Here is a 16,045-nt window from a genome sequence, read left to right as displayed (position 1 = left end):
CTCAGACTCAAGTATTAACAGCATAATACAAATATGAATACCTAGCTGTACACGTCTTTTTGACAGTGACCTTACTCGATACTCTTCAAGCACCATCTCACTCACATAGTTTATAAACTTGGAGTTTCAGCACTCACACGAAATGAAAAGTTATTGACAAAATAAGAATAGGTTTTTGGGGGGGGGGAATCGAAGCGCCTCCTCACTTCTCAACATCTTTTCTAATAAGCTCATCGTCCTCGACATAGTTTGCATCGAATCATACAGTTGTAGCCCATCTACTGTCATTATTTCGTTATATTAACCCCAAGGCATTTAATGACTTTTGGTACCCACTTCTTGTTATATTCCAGTTGCAAATCTCTAGTTGGGTGATATTTGTGTTTTCCTTAAGTTTGTCCAGAGTACCGTATTTTTCAGACAATAAATCTAAGTTTGGCTGGGGGTGTGATTTATGCTCTGGAGCATGAACATTATTATATGATTTCACATGTTATTTTAGTGTTTTGGAGTGACACTGATGTTTGGTAAACTTGTTAGCATGTTCTTTATGATATAGTTATCGGAATAACTCTTAATAGCTACGTATGTGATGTTAAAGCGCTTTGAGCGCCTTGAAAGGTGGAAAAGCGCTATATAAGTATAACACCATTTACCATTTAACATACTGGCCACGTTCGCATTTCGTTGTTCATGCGTCATGTAACATTATCATACTGTACACTTATTCAGCATGTTGCTCTCTATTGTGTTTTTTTTTTTAACTTGCCTTTCAAGATGAAATATCTGTTCTATGTGTTGGATTTTACCAAGTAAATTCCCCCCCAAAAATGCGACTTATACTCCGGTGTGACTGTTTTTTTTTCCTCTTCACTGCACATTTTTGGGCTGGTGCGACTTATAGTCCAAAAATACATTTCAAGTATTTGATAAACTTTGACAATTCTGGACCTACTAAAAATTTATCATCAGCAAAAAGTCCAATTTTGTGGTCATCTTGACCAATTTTTATTCCTGTCAAATATGGGCTTTGCCTAATTAGCTGCACTATGGGGTTAAATTAGGAAACAAACAGGATTGATGAAAGATAGCAACCTTGTCTGGTTGAACTTTAACTCCATGCAACTGGTCAGAATACTGTTAACTTCATTTTTGCAGTTGGTTTTTGAGATTGTGCTTTAACACATTTGAGTGTCATTTCTTTAAATCCAAATTTCTCAGTAACCTGAAATTTAAAAAAAAAACATTTGAAAGCATTTTCTGCATCAAGGCTTATCAGTACAGCCTTAGAATTGCTGTGCTTGATATAGTCAATATTGTGTATAGTTCGCCTTATGATGGCGTGAGTTTTGCACCCTTTGATGAATCCGGTTTGATCCTCTTCAGTGTCATTTCTAATTTCGCCACGTCTCTGTGCAAGTTTTTTTATGCTGTTGTTCAGTCTCATCCACTGCATAGTCGTTGTAGGCAATGGCTGCTCGTCGCTAAATTCAACCTTTAAGATAATTTCGTTTGTCGATGAACTGCAGGTTGCCACCGCTGTATTAGGTTTAGGCCCCAGCGCTCAGAGGGCCCGTTGTACCGGAAAGTCATTTTCACTCGGCAGCATGAGGTCTTTCTTGGATTAAGCATTCACAAAGTCCCCCACCTTCTCCGGCACTCCATAGATTCGTGGGTTATTTCTACAGGACCAACCTTCAAAATCAGCAATTTTCTTTTGCATGTCGACCTTCTTTCCCTCACTATTACATGCACCATGACTCGAGCTCCACTATGCAGACTTCCATCTGAACAATGTTAGTAGTGTGGCACTCTAATTTCCCCAAAACTTTCCTCCTGAATTTGGCGAAGTCCTCTTTCAGGTGTTGTTTCAAGTTGACTCTGAAGTCCTTTAACTCCTTTGCGAGGAGTGACACATTAGAATACGCTACATTAGTTTCCATAGTCTTAGCTTCTTCATCACCACTCGGCTCGCTGTTCTCAGCCAAGTCACCTACCTGGCTTGTTTTCTTTCCACCCTTGTAGGTCTATTGTTGTTTGCAACATTTCATCATGTCATATACACAGTACTATATGTTCATCTTTTAGAGCGGCAGTCGGATGGATGACCAATTTTGTAAAACAATGTTCTGGTGAAAATTAAGCAAAATGTAACTGAGAGAATTTCCGAACGTCCAATGTATGCTTATTCCTGGAGGGTTGATCTTAAACTGTATGCCAGAAAATTTTGACGGTGCTGGACCTCAACAGATGGCTATGACCCATAAGATGTGACCATTTTTGCTCGCATGTGTTCTCTTCTATTATGCTCAATAGTCTTAAGCAGCCATACGTGTCGGAGTCTAAAGATTATGGAGTTCACCCGCTGTTGTATTGCAGAATGCAAGGCCAACAGAGGCCCTGACACCAATCCCAGCCACTTCTCAACAGATGTCCTCCACCGCCGCCACCATTCTCACTTCTCTCGTAGTTGGTTTGTGGAGCACAAAGCATGTCTACAAAAGGCCGAGGAGAACAGAGAAAAGCTGCCTCTAATTGCAGCCAGGCAGGTATGTAAGCATGAAAGAAGAGCATATGTCACTTGAGGGAAGAAACACCTCCTCCTCCAGTGACTACTTTTCACAAGTCTCATTCCTTACCAAAATAATAATGACATTCAAATTGCATATATTATTGACAAGCTACCCGCAATGCAGTATGTATCTTGGCTTTTGGGCTACTGTTCGGTTGATTTTCATGACATGTTTTGCACATCAAGATTTTTTTTTTTTATCTCACAGTCATCTACATATTTATTTTGTCATGTAATGTAAACAGCAGCGTATGTTCATAATCAATCAATTTCATGTTAGCCTGTGTAGAACCGCAGTCATTTATGCCAAGGTAATTGTTATGCTTATAGCCTGCCTCAGTTGGAAATGACAAGAAAGTAGCAAAATACTGCAACCATTTTTGTGTAATGTTGGGAGATATTCACAACAAGTATTCAAATAAATGTTTTTCTTAACAAGTGTACTGAAAACGTCAAAATAAATTCCTGTGATTCCCCCCCCCCTCCGTCAAGCGGTTTGGTCGTCATCTTCCTTTTAACTGTGTAAATATTCAAGTACAACAGGTGCTTCAATTCTGACACTCCACGCTGGAGTGAGCACAATTTATTTCCTCAGCTCCGCTTGCCTGCCAAAAGGTCACAAAGTGCTTCACGGGCACACAAAAGCGAGTGAGGTCAGCGCGCAAAACACACAAATAAGCAGCGGTAAATACAAAGACTGCAATAACATCTCAAGGACGTTTCGGGAGGCAGAGGGAAAAAAAAATCACAACCGTCTTTTAAAGACACTCAAACAAGCTTGGAGAATACTTTTTTTTTTTTGATGACATTTCGCTCTGGTAATACCCTCCTGGGTCACCAGAAGCCTGCATTTCTTTCAAATATACAGCTAAAAATTATAAACTAGGTATGCACAAGAACCTTCTTCCAACAAATAGTAAAAGGTGACTCTACAAATGCACATAAACTATAGCGGTGCCTTGAGATAGAAGCTTAAGTCATTTAGTGACCAGATTTGTAACTAGAACAGCTTGCTTTAATGTGTTCTTTAATATTTGCAATCAAAACATAGAAAATGAGACGCAGGACGCACTTCGTGCTACAATGATTCCCATTCGGTCTCGGGACATTTGTGTCTGATTTGGGGGTGAATGACCCCCAAGGAGGAATTATACTTTGGCATTATATAATTCTGATGAGATTGAAAAAAAAAATTTCTTGAATGAAATAATTTTTGTCCCATTGATGGTCATAAAACCGATATTAAATATGCAGAATTTTGGGGTGCTTTACAAACCCTTGTACTTCATCTGTTTGACTTTAAACAACAAACAGAAATAGGCCATTTTTTGCATATTTTATAAAATGTTAGCTTGAGGGCCTTAGTTATGTTTTCTCAAATTACCGTATTTTCCAGACTAAATGTTGCTGCTGAGTATTAGTCGATCTTCTTTAAAAAAAAAAAAAAAAAAAAAAAAATCCTCATAATGGAACGAAAACATATGGGTTGCATTTTTTGGTGGGGAAATGTTTCTCGTTTGCCAAAAACCACCTTCACCGCCAGCAGTGTTGCACTGTTCTGTAGTGCTAATGTAAGATTCCTTTATATTAGCAAACTACAATCTTACAACACAGCAACTTTGTCAGTTTTGTTTTTCTTTCCAACTTTCTCAGCATGTCACAGTTCCAACACATAACAGAGGGCACATACTGGATTTAATAATATCCAAAGGTCTTAACATCTCTGAGGTCACAGTGAATGATGTTGCTCTGTCTGATCACTACTGCATTATGTTTAAAATGACCACCCCAGTCCATCCTCTGAAAAGGGAAACAGAGGTGATTAGGAAGCGTTACATAAGTGATAACACTTGTGCGTTATTCACACAGGCCTATGCCTCACCATTAACCCCTACAATAGCTCCAGTGGAAGAACTTGTAAATAGTTTCAGTTCCAGTGTGATGACTGTAATTGACACTATTGCCCCGATTAAGACAAAATCTTTGTCAAGAAAGAAGAGATCACCCTGGAGAAATGCCATACTAGCTATAAAACAAAAACAAGTTTGTAGACGAGCAGAACGCAGATGGCGAAAAAACAAACTCCTAGTTTTTTATGATATCTACAAAGACAGTCTTCGCAAATACAACCAGGAACTGAAAAATGCTAGACAGTCATATTTTTCAGAGATCATTAGTAGAAACACTAACAATACCCGCACACTATTTTCTGTTGTTGACAAACTGACAAACCCACAAGCATCAATACCTCAGGAATTGGCATCTGAGGTGTCCTGTAATAATTTCGCAGCATTCTTTACACACAAAGTACTAAAGATTAGACAGACTGTGTGCAACTCCAGATTAACAAATGTTACACTAAATGCCTCCCAAAATGTCTCCCACGTCAATCTTAGACAGTTTAGCCTCTTGGACTATGCCACTTTAACAGAAATTGTGTCGAAATTAAAGCCCACAACATGCTGCCTTGACATCCTTCCTTCAAACTTTTTCAAAACTGTTTTTCATTGCATAGCCCCAGACATACTTCAGATTATAAATACTTCTCTCCAAACAGGAGAGTTTCCTCAGACTTTAAAAACTGCAGTAATAAAACCTCTCTAAAACTGGCACTGCTCGTCAACAAAACACTTAATGGCCTTGGACCAAAATACATGCTTGACTTGTTAGAGTCCTATGAGACATCTAGACCCCTAAGGTCATCTGGAACCGGTCTTCTGCATGTTCCAAGAACAAGAACCAAGCAGGGTGAGGCAGCATTTAGTTATTATGCTCCTCACCTCTGGAACAAGTTACCCGAACGTCTGAAGTATGCTCAAACTGTTAGCTCTTTTAAATCAGGGCTAAAAATGCTTTTGCTTAGCACTGCATATCTATAACTGTCTATATATTTCAATCTACTTGCTTTCTATTCCTCTTGTTTTTATCTCCATTGCTGATTTCAATTATTATTATTAGTAGTAGTTTTTGTTTTATTTTTATTTTATTTATTTTTATTCTGTGATTAAATGCGATCTTTTGTCTTCGTTTCTACGTTGTGTTGATTTAAATGTGATTTTTATGATCTTCATGTGATGTAAAGCACTTTGAATTGCCTTGTGTTGAATTGTGCTATATAAATAAATTTGCACAGCGTTTTACCCATAGTCTCCTCACCAACTGTCCCATTATCTTAACCCTTAGATGCACAAGTTACTGGACCCTACACTCTTCCATAAGTGGGTCAAAAATGACCCATATTAGAACCAATGTGTTTTTATGCCATTTTGGAGAGGAATAATCACTTGTTAATCACTTGTATATTAATTAGTATGATATTCAGGGCCACACAAGAATGATTTCATGCTTGAAATATCTTTATGATTCAATTAACATTTAAAAAAAAAAAAAAACAGCAATAGACTTCATTCTTTCTTGTATTTTGTCATCAATGATGAAGAGCTTCCATTCATCTTTTTGGTGAGATAGCGGTGCTAAGCCCTTGTGGAGGCACTGACCGCTTTCTGAGGATATTGCGGCTTTGTGTTCTGCCCTGGGTGGGAGGTGATTCTCTCTTGTAAGAACCCTACCAACTCATTCTGTTGGCCATGATTTGGACACTTTCTTCTTCATAAGTGGAATCTTATGAGTCAGATTGATCCTGTTCAGTTGGATTTCCAGGTGGACAACTGCCACTGCCACCCGGACAATAATCTGGGTCCTCATCATCAGAAATTTCGGACACTTGAGTCCAACCCCGCCACTGCCTCTCCATCATCCAACATCTGTAGGACCATTTCAGCTGTAAATCTAGCACAAATCCGATTTTTTCCCCGTGTTTTTCCGACTTGACTGAACGGGAAAAGTCGTATAAAAGTGGACCATTTTCAAATTCAATCCAGGTCACTTTCGTATGTGGTTAAAATCCCATCCGGGCCACATTTTTCCAGAATGTGGCTGCGGTCCGAACTGTCAAGTCCCCCAAATTGGAATTTATGCAGCTATTAACATCAGCAAAGAGCGAGAGAGACAGGGTGCTACGGTAGCGGTGCAGCTGTGCATTAGTGTTAGCGCCCAGCTTCAACGCAGCTTTGGCTCAGCGCATCTCGGACTGCGAATTAGAGCACATGTGTGATACTTGAACAGGCTCAATGGACAAAGGCAGTCTGAACAGGTATGCCAAAAAAACAGATATGACAAAAAATCGGAATTGTGCATTAGGACCAGCGGTATGAACCTAGCCTTAGTTAGCTAGCTAGTTTTAAAGTAGGTTAATTTGTTGATAAATAATAATAAAGAGTCATGAAAGACACACACACAAAATACTATATGGACATAATACTTACAGTACACATATCAGCTCTTGCTGTGTAAAATAATCTTCTTAAGGGATGTCACTTTTTACATACCTAGTCTCTGTGGTCCACGATAAATTTATTCCTGACAGCCAAAGTTGATAAGAATGAAAGATTCCCATTGGATTCCATAGAAAATGCATGTGGGTCATTTTTGACCCACTTGTGGAAGCTTAGGGTAGTAATACAAAAATGACAATTTCTTCAAAAGTATAAAAAGTTCATCAAAAATTTGAATGGCATTATATCAAAAACATGGTTTTTGAGGAATACCTGGAATATGGATTGATAACAATTTTTTATTCCGACGATATTTCAAGAAAACAACCTCACCGGGTCATTTTTGACCCACTTATGCATCTAAGGGTTAACATTCTCAACCATAGCTCTCGGTTATGGGTACTAGTTTGCAGTGATCAAGTTGTCATCCTCCTAAGCGTTCATGAGTCATTCTCTCTTCGCCGAGGTCTCATATCTTTCTTCTCTCCCCTTTTTTTGTGTGTGTGTGTGTGTGTGTGTGTGTGTGTGTGTGTGTGTGTGTGTGTGTGTGTGTGTGTGTGTGTGTGTGTGCGCGCTCAATGTATTTATTCAGATCTAGCACTGGAAAGAGATACATATAAGACATGTTTTTTCTCACTTTTTTCCCCCCAAAGTATGATTTTAAAAAATGTATATAGAGTGATACCTCAGCTCACGAACGCTTAAGCTCACGAACTTTTCGCCTCAAGAACATTAAATTCGTGAGCATATAGTCTCTGCTGACGAACTAGTTTTCGGCGGACGAACCAAACCACGCGGTCGAACAGCGCCACGAGAAGCTGACGCACGCTCACGGTGTCCCAGTTCGTCCCCTCCCTTTCGTTGAGTGTGGACGTGGTTTGTGTTTGATAGACATTTTGGACCATATTGAGTAGAGCTGGGAATCTTTGGGCACCTAACGATTCGATTACGATTACGATTCAGAGGCTCAGATTTGATTATAAAACGATTATTGATGCACCCCCCTCCTTTTTTTTTTTTTTTTTTTTTTTTTTTTTAAGTTTTGTACATTAGTTCCAAAATTGTTCAAAAATACTCTCAGGCTAAACCAAACTACTATTTCAGTATCAAGTTCGCATATAGCAGTAAACAAATATACAAAAATAACATTAAATTAAAAAAAACTCCAGTCCCCATTCTGTATCAGCAGCTTTAAACTACATTCAATTAATTTAATGTTGTGAATCAACCGTTAAAGTTGTTAAAATTGCTCCCGTTATTCCATAATTTCCCTTTTGTCTACTTTCGACATGTGAAAGTTTTAAAACTATTTTAAAGATAGATTCAAGTCAATATTTTACCGATTTAGGAGTATTTTAGATAAAAAGTTCATTAGGTTTGCTTGGAAGGTTCGCTACAACAGCCTTGCAGGGAAGTGTACTGCTTTAAGATGGCGGCCGTTTACTAACGCCCGCATCTAGCTTTTTGTAGATATACTGCTTACGCTACCGAATCTATAATGCATCTAGTCCTATATAAATGATATCTACCGTAACATTATGTGGCTGTACTTTGTAGCAGCATTTCAGCAGCAGTCAGGTATGTTGTTGTGTTTTTTCATCTCGTGGCATGAGTTGAGCTAGACCCATGAGTTGAGCATTGGCATTACCTGAGGGGCCGGGTAATGAGAAGCATTATGTTTAGCTACTCTCGCTCCGTTCCGTCCCGAAGACCGCGCGGCGGGCTGAGTGTGTTGTACTTCCGCTTTACTTGGCATATTTCAATAATCGGAATTTGGATGTTTATGAATCGTTCTCGAATCTTCCACGGCCGAATCGCGAATAATCTAAGAATCGGAAATTTTGCACACCTCTAATATTGAGTGTACTTTTGCTATTATGGGACCGAAAAAGACCCCACCACAGGCTAGTGTTAAGCCTAAGAAGACATTAAAGAAAATAAGGTATGTTTTTGTGTAGTTTTAAGGCTTATTTAGTAGAAAATTATGTTTTATGGGGACCTGGGAACGGATTATTCTCATTTTAATGGTTTCTTATGGGAAATAAATGTTCGGAAGACGAACTTTTCGCCTTACACACACTTTCTGGGAACCAATTATGTTCGTGAGCTGAGGTATCACTGTACACACACACACATATATATATATATATATATATATATATATATATATAAATATATATATATATATATATATATACACATATATATTAGGGCTGTCAAAATTATCGCGTTAACACGCGGTAATTAATTTTTTTAATTAATCACGTTAAAATATTTGACACAATTAACGCACATGTCCCGCTCAGACAGTATTCTGCCTTTTGGTAAGTTTTACAGCAAGGCTTTTTGTGCTGTCTAACAGCGAACTCTTGTGGTCGCTTTGCGACATGGTTTATTGTTGTCTTGCCAGTTCAATATGGCTGCAGGACGTCTCAGGCTGACGCCTAGGTTGTAATGTTGTGCTTATATGATCCTTGGACAAGATTTGTCCGTAAGTATGGTTGTTATAAATAATGCACATATTATGTTAGTAAGCGAAATGTTATATTTTTTGTATGAGACGCTTTTTGTTTATGTTTTGTGAACCTGTATAGCGTGCTAAGCTAACGTTGTTGCTAATGCAATGCTTGTGTACTTTTTTTTTTTTTTTGTAGTTTTAAACGACGGTCTAAAGAGGACAATGGTTTGAGGCCATTTTATTAATAAATCAGATGAAAAAGAAAGAAGTCTGATTATTATGGCGTCGTTCACTAGCTGTCTAGCTTTGGAAAAAGTAGACGCTTCAGAGTGAGGACAGCATAGATAGATTTAAATGACAGTAGAGTGAAATGCCCACTACAGTCCTTGTGTACCGTATGTTGAATGTATATATCCATCTTGTGTCTTATCTTTCCATTCCAACAATTTAATTTACAGAATATAAATATAATTTACAGAAAAATATGGCATATTTTATAAATGGTTAGAATTGCGATTAATTGCGATTAATTAATTTTTAAGCTGTAATTAACTCGGTTAAAAATTGTAATCGTTTGACAGCCCTAATATATATATATATATATATATATATATATATATATATATATATATATATATATACAGTGCCTTGCAAAAGTATTCGGCCCCCTTGAATCTTGCAACCTTTCGCCACCTTTCAGGCTTCAAACATAAAGATATGAAATTTAATTTTTTTGTCAAGAATCAACAACAAGTGGGACACAATCGTGAAGTGGAACAACATTTATTGGATAATTTAAACTTTTTTAACAAATAAAAAACTGAAAAGTGGGGCGTGCAATATTATTCGGCCCCTTTACTTTCAGTGCAGCAAACTCACTCCAGAAGTTCAGTGAGGATCTCTGAATGATCCAATGTTGTCCTGAATGACCGATGATGATAAATAGAATCCACCTGTGTGTAATCAAGTGTCCGTATAAATGCACCTGCTCTGTGATAGTCTCAGGGTTCTGTTTAAAGTGCAGAGAGCATTATGAAAACCAAGGAACACACCAGGCAGGTCCGAGATACTGTTGTGGAGAAGTTTAAAGCCGGATTTGGATACAAAAAGATTTCCCAAGCTTTAAACATCTCAAGGAGCACTGTGCAAGCCATCATATTGGTGTTACACTTATATAGAAATATCATGGGAGGCAATGAAATGGAAGGAGCATCAGACCACTGCAAATCTACCAAGACCCGGCCGTCCTTCCAAACTTTCTTCTCAAACAAGGAGAAAACTGATCAGAGATGCAGCCAAGAGGCCCATGATCACTCTGGATGAGCTGATCTACAGCTGAGGTGGGAGAATCTGTCCATAGGACAACAATCAGTCGTACACTGCACAAATGTTTCTCAAAGATATCCATAAAAAGTCTCGTTTAAAGTTTGCCACAAGCCACCTGGGAGACACACCAAACATGTGGAAGAAGGTGCTCTGGTCAGATGAAACCAAAATTGAACTTTTTGGCCACAATGCAAAACGATATGTGTGGCGTAAAAGCAACACAGCTCATCACCCTGAACACACCATCCCCACTGTCAAACATGGTGGTGGCAGCATCATGGTTTGGGCCTGCTTTTCTTCAGCAGGGACAGGGAAGATGGTTAAAATTGACGGGAAGATTGATGCAGCCAAATACAGGAACATTCTGGAAGAAAACCTGTTGGTATCTACACAAGACCTGAGACTGGGACGGAGATTTATCTTCCAACAGGACAATGATCCAAAACATAAAGCCAAATCTACAATGGAATGATTCAAAAATAAACGTATCCAGGTGTTAGAATGGCCAAGTCAAAGTCCAGACCTGAATCCAATCGAGAATCTGTGGAAAGAGCTGAAGACTGCTGTTCACAAACACTCTCCATCCAACCTCACTGAGCTCGAGCTGTTTTGCAAGGAAGAATAGGCAAGAATGTCAGTCTCTCGATGTGCAAAACTGATAGAAACATACCCCAAGCGACTTGCAGCTGTAATTGGAGCAAAAGGTGGCGCTACAAAGTATTAATGCAAGGGGGCCGAATAATATTGCACGCCCCACTTTTCAGTTTTTTTTTTGTTAAAAAAGTTTAAATTATCCAATAAATTTTGTTCCACTTCACGATTGTGTCCCACTTGTTGTTGATTCTTGACAAAAAATTAAAATTTTATATCTTTATGTTTGAAGCCTGAAATGTGGCGAAAGGTTGCAAGGTTCAAGGGGGCCGAATACTTTTGCAAGGCACTGTACACACACACATATATTATACATATATATATATATAAACGTATATATATACACAGTACTGTGCAAAAGTTTTAGGCAGGACACCTGCCTAAAACTTTTGCACAGTACTGTATATATATTTTTTTAATTATTAAATTTATTAGGATCATGGAAGCTTCCACTTGGGGAAAATATATACATACAGTATATCCTGTATATACATAATATAATAAAAATATACAGTACTGTGCAAAAGTTTTAGGCAGGTGTCCTGCCTAAAACTTTTGCACAGTACTGTATATATGTAAATAAATGTAATGATTATGATCAGCTTTAAACATAAAGTACTGTAGTAGGAAAATGCTTGGCTTTATTAAATGCTTCTGTTTACCTAACATGGCTGTGACTCTTGGAGTGACATGTAGAAATTACAAACTCCTCATAATCACTTCTGGCGTTTATTTTATATGCCTCGAACCCCCCCCCCCCAGACACACATATTCATTCCAGCCCGTGCTTCCTTGCAGAAACTGTTTAATAAGTTAAACAATGATTGACAGATTGCTGCCTGTGTGAAGTCTGCTTCTTTGGCCAGATCAAAGCCATCGTTAACTTTAATAAGCAAGTGCCGCAGTGACTGAGAGCTGGGAGAGGAGGTGAGGGAGGCTGTGCGAGCGAATGAAGCAGAACAAAGGTTTGTGGATTGGAAAAAATGTTTTTAAAAAACTATCGCATGGCCTTGCGATGGGACTTTCGCGCATGCGCACATCGCAATGGCGATGTTTAAACGATATATTGTTCAGGCTTAGTCAAGAAAATATGGTAGTTAATAATGAAAAACTTTTTGGGGCAAAAACAAGCTAATTTGGGCATTTTGAAAACGGTGGATTGTATAGCAGTCATTTAAAGTGGTAGGGACCTCTGTTTTTTTCAACATGGCTGCCTCCATGTTACTGCGTTGCCGCCAACTCTAGATTTTTATTCGTATCTAGTCCTCTGTACATGCTACAGATCTCCAGCTACTGGTGATTCCATTGCAACCGAAAACAAAGTCTAACTTAACGTAATAAAGAGAGTAGTCCAAAAGATCCCTGACGTGGCAAAGCACATAAACGCCAAACGTTAGCTTAAGTGGCTAGCGAGCGGCTAGCTCTCCCAGGCTGTCTTGTCCCACTCATCTGATGTCTATTTCCTCTCATTAGGCCAATATTTTGGGGCCGGTAAGTGCTGCTCTCCGCAAAACCCGCGGATCCCTTTCTTGGGGTCCTCGCGTTTAAGTTTTTGCACCCCACCCCCACCCCAAAATACGGTGGATCTGGTCAATTTTCAAAATAATATGCAATTAATTGATCGATTTCTGTATGGCACTTAACTTGAGAAAATTAATCAATAAAGCTTTTTAAAACCTTTCATAAGAAAAAAAAAAAGAAAAGATTAATTGAGCCATTTCATTTCTAAAATACATGAACAAAATCTTTTTCCTTACAATTGTTTTTCTTTTTAGCACAGGACTTATTTTTTCTTCTCTCTTTCAGAAAGCAAGCTGTCCAACACGTGGGGTCTGTAAGGCAAATGGTTGTTGTATTGTTATCTTCATTAACCCGTTACTCTCGTACAATCTTGTAATTCTCGCGTGAACTGATTGAGCCGCTCCGCAGACGCTCGGCTCATAAAACGCATCCTATTGAAATTGGGGGCAAGCGTTAGCTGTGCGTTGACACGTCGGCAACGCTGACACGCCGTAGACGCACCTGGTGTATTACTGGGGTGAGTGTCACAGACTTCCCTCTGCTTGCAACCACTCCCTTAAGGTCCAATGCCTCCTAGAAGAAAAAGATCCCCCTCTACCTGGTGCATAATGCTTCGCGCTGAAGAGCTTTCCTCACGAAAAATGTCCATCGCTAAGCCAGTGTAAGTCCCCAGCCACAACACCACCTCCTTCCTTGCCACCCATGCTGACTGGTCCAGTCTCTGTCCCAGAGCAGCAGCCCGCATCTCCTTCTCGTCCTCGCACCCTATTTATCGATGACTCTATAATGAAACATATCCGCTTCCTCAGCGCAATGTCTGCTACTCTGGTGCCAAGACTGGAAAAAAATCACAAATGATGTTCTCTCATACATACCCCACAATCTCCCGCTTTCAATCAGTAATCTCATTGTGCACATTGGAACCAACAACATGGCCCAGTCTGCATTTAGATTGCGCCAGCGTGACTTCACCAACCTCTTTGACAACGTTAAAGCCTTCGGAAAATCTACTTTCACCAGCGGTCCTTTCCCCGCTCTCGGATTCGGTAGTGAACGATTTAATCAACTCCTCCATCTTCACCTATGGCGCTGGGCCACTCGCACTATATATAACTTCGACTTCATCGACAACATTAATACGTTTCGAGATCGGCCTCTCTTTTTTTTTTTTTTCTTTTTTTTTTAATCAACCTGACGGTCTCCATTTGAGTAAACTGGGGACGGGCGTGCTTGCTGCAAACTTTGATTATTTACGTAAATATTTCGTTCATAGCACCCGTCAACAGGACAACCAGGATTGCGCGTGGCTATTGGTCAACAGTGTCTTCCACCACCCCACCCTCTCACACTGTCCTCCTTCCTCTCTTCCCTTTGCTCAATCTTCTCAGTGTACCGCTATGTCTAACTCCTTTAATAGGCCCCTGTCTCCCTTACACCTCCTCACTGCCTGCCTACCTATTCAAATCATTGTCAGCTTTAGAACTAGCCGTCATCATTTCACCCATAAGAAAGCATTTACAAATAATTAAATTATATATAAAATTAAGGCCCCCTGCCCCACTTCAAAAACACATTAACACCAGAATCAACTTTGGTCTGCTCAATATTCTTCCCCTCTCAAATAAAGATCACATTATCCAGGACCTCATCTGTAATCACAACCTTGATATTCCCTCTTTAATTTAAACATGGCAAAAACCCAATGACTTCATCTCACTCAACCAATTCACTCCTCCTGGTTTCACCTATAGCTGTCAATCTCATGATTCGGTAGGGGTGGATGTATTGACACAATCACATATTCAACAATTTGCCAAAGCGCAGATGACAAGAAATGAGTCTTCAAATCTGCCGTTTAGCTCCTCTTGTCACTATCGTGCTCTGGCGCCTGCATCTTGATGATGACGTCAAAGAATGAGCGATTTCAGCGGATTAAGCATTGAACTCAAAGGAGGAGCGAGCGTTTTTCAGCGATTCTGGTTCAAGTGTGGATTTTTCTAACAATATTGTCGATCCAGAGGAAGTATGTGACATACAGCCATATATGTTTTAAGTATGTACAGTATGAGTCATTTTTGGAGGAGGAAGAGAAAAAGGTGACAGAGACAGAGAAGTGTTTTTCCCCGATTGACAGGGCTAATTTACTGCATAATGGTCAAAACTGAAGACTTCTTCAACCTCCCGAACTGTATTTTATGCCACTGGAGTTAGTGCGGCTCTTGTTATTTCCCTGCAGGAACTCAGAGACTGAGGAGAGAGCGTAAACAAAAGAGGAGAGTGGAAGCTAGGCTACATGCTAACCCGAACCGAGTGGCTCTTCCAAGTCTCTTCCTTGCCTTTCGAACATGAACAATCACACAAAACTACCCAGACTAATGTCACACACGGCAGCGGGGGTGATTGCCTTCACCGATCGGCCAGCCCCGGCGGCGAGCAAGTTTCGGCTCGCCGTTCCCCTGTTGCGACCCCGGCAGACAATTTTGCTGGACGTCCACTGACATTGCCCTGGGTCCGGCGGGACACGACTGCTCGTCGCCGGAGACGCAGCAGGGGAATGAACGATAAAAAAGGCGCATTCTCGGTGGACAAGCCGGCCGACGTCAGAGCATGTGGCTGCCCGAGCCCAAGCCAAGCATAGTGCTCTCTAGGCGGGCACGCGAAGAGGGCCAAGAGGGGTGGAAGTCTCGACACACTCGAGAACCGGAGACGAGAGCGCGTGGCTGCCCTAACATGGGTGCTTCCGCCTTCATCAGCCGGCGACCAGGGTGTGCGACAAGCCGCCAGTCGTCAAAAGGTTTAATAAATATATCGATCGCTACCACACGCATCCAAGCGGTCCATTTCATTCAGGAGCATAAAATACCGCGTGTAATACGAAATAAACATGCTTCCTTGTGTCACATACACATTAATGAGCTGTTGTGACCATTGTCCTTGTTTGTTTTGTTATGCCAAGCTCACTGAATAATCAGGATGCTCAAAATGAAATGTCATATTATGCCATTACTGTATGATATTATTGAAATGAAAAATGTTTTTTGGGGTCTGGGGAATGGATTAAAAACAAACAACTAACAGTCTAACATCCTTGGAGTGCTACTTTAAAAAAAAAAATGTCCATGGGTCAGTTACTGACTGCTAAATTGTAAAAAGCATCAAATAACAATGAGCAGTCACCACAGG

At 39.9% G+C, this 16,045-nt stretch overlaps 1 protein-coding gene across 1 annotated transcript in view; it reads right to left on the bottom strand.

The window, feature by feature from the left end:
• Positions 1-16,045, bottom strand: part of cadps2 (Ca++-dependent secretion activator 2) — a 289,750-nt gene that overhangs the window by 145,216 nt on the left and 128,489 nt on the right. The gene's annotated exons all lie outside the window — the stretch shown is intronic.

The sequence above is a fragment of the Corythoichthys intestinalis genome, chromosome 5 (assembly GCF_030265065.1).
Source record: "Corythoichthys intestinalis isolate RoL2023-P3 chromosome 5, ASM3026506v1, whole genome shotgun sequence".
In the NCBI taxonomy this organism is placed as follows: Eukaryota; Metazoa; Chordata; class Actinopteri; order Syngnathiformes; family Syngnathidae; genus Corythoichthys; species Corythoichthys intestinalis.
This window is presented reverse-complemented; position numbering and strand designations above follow the sequence as displayed.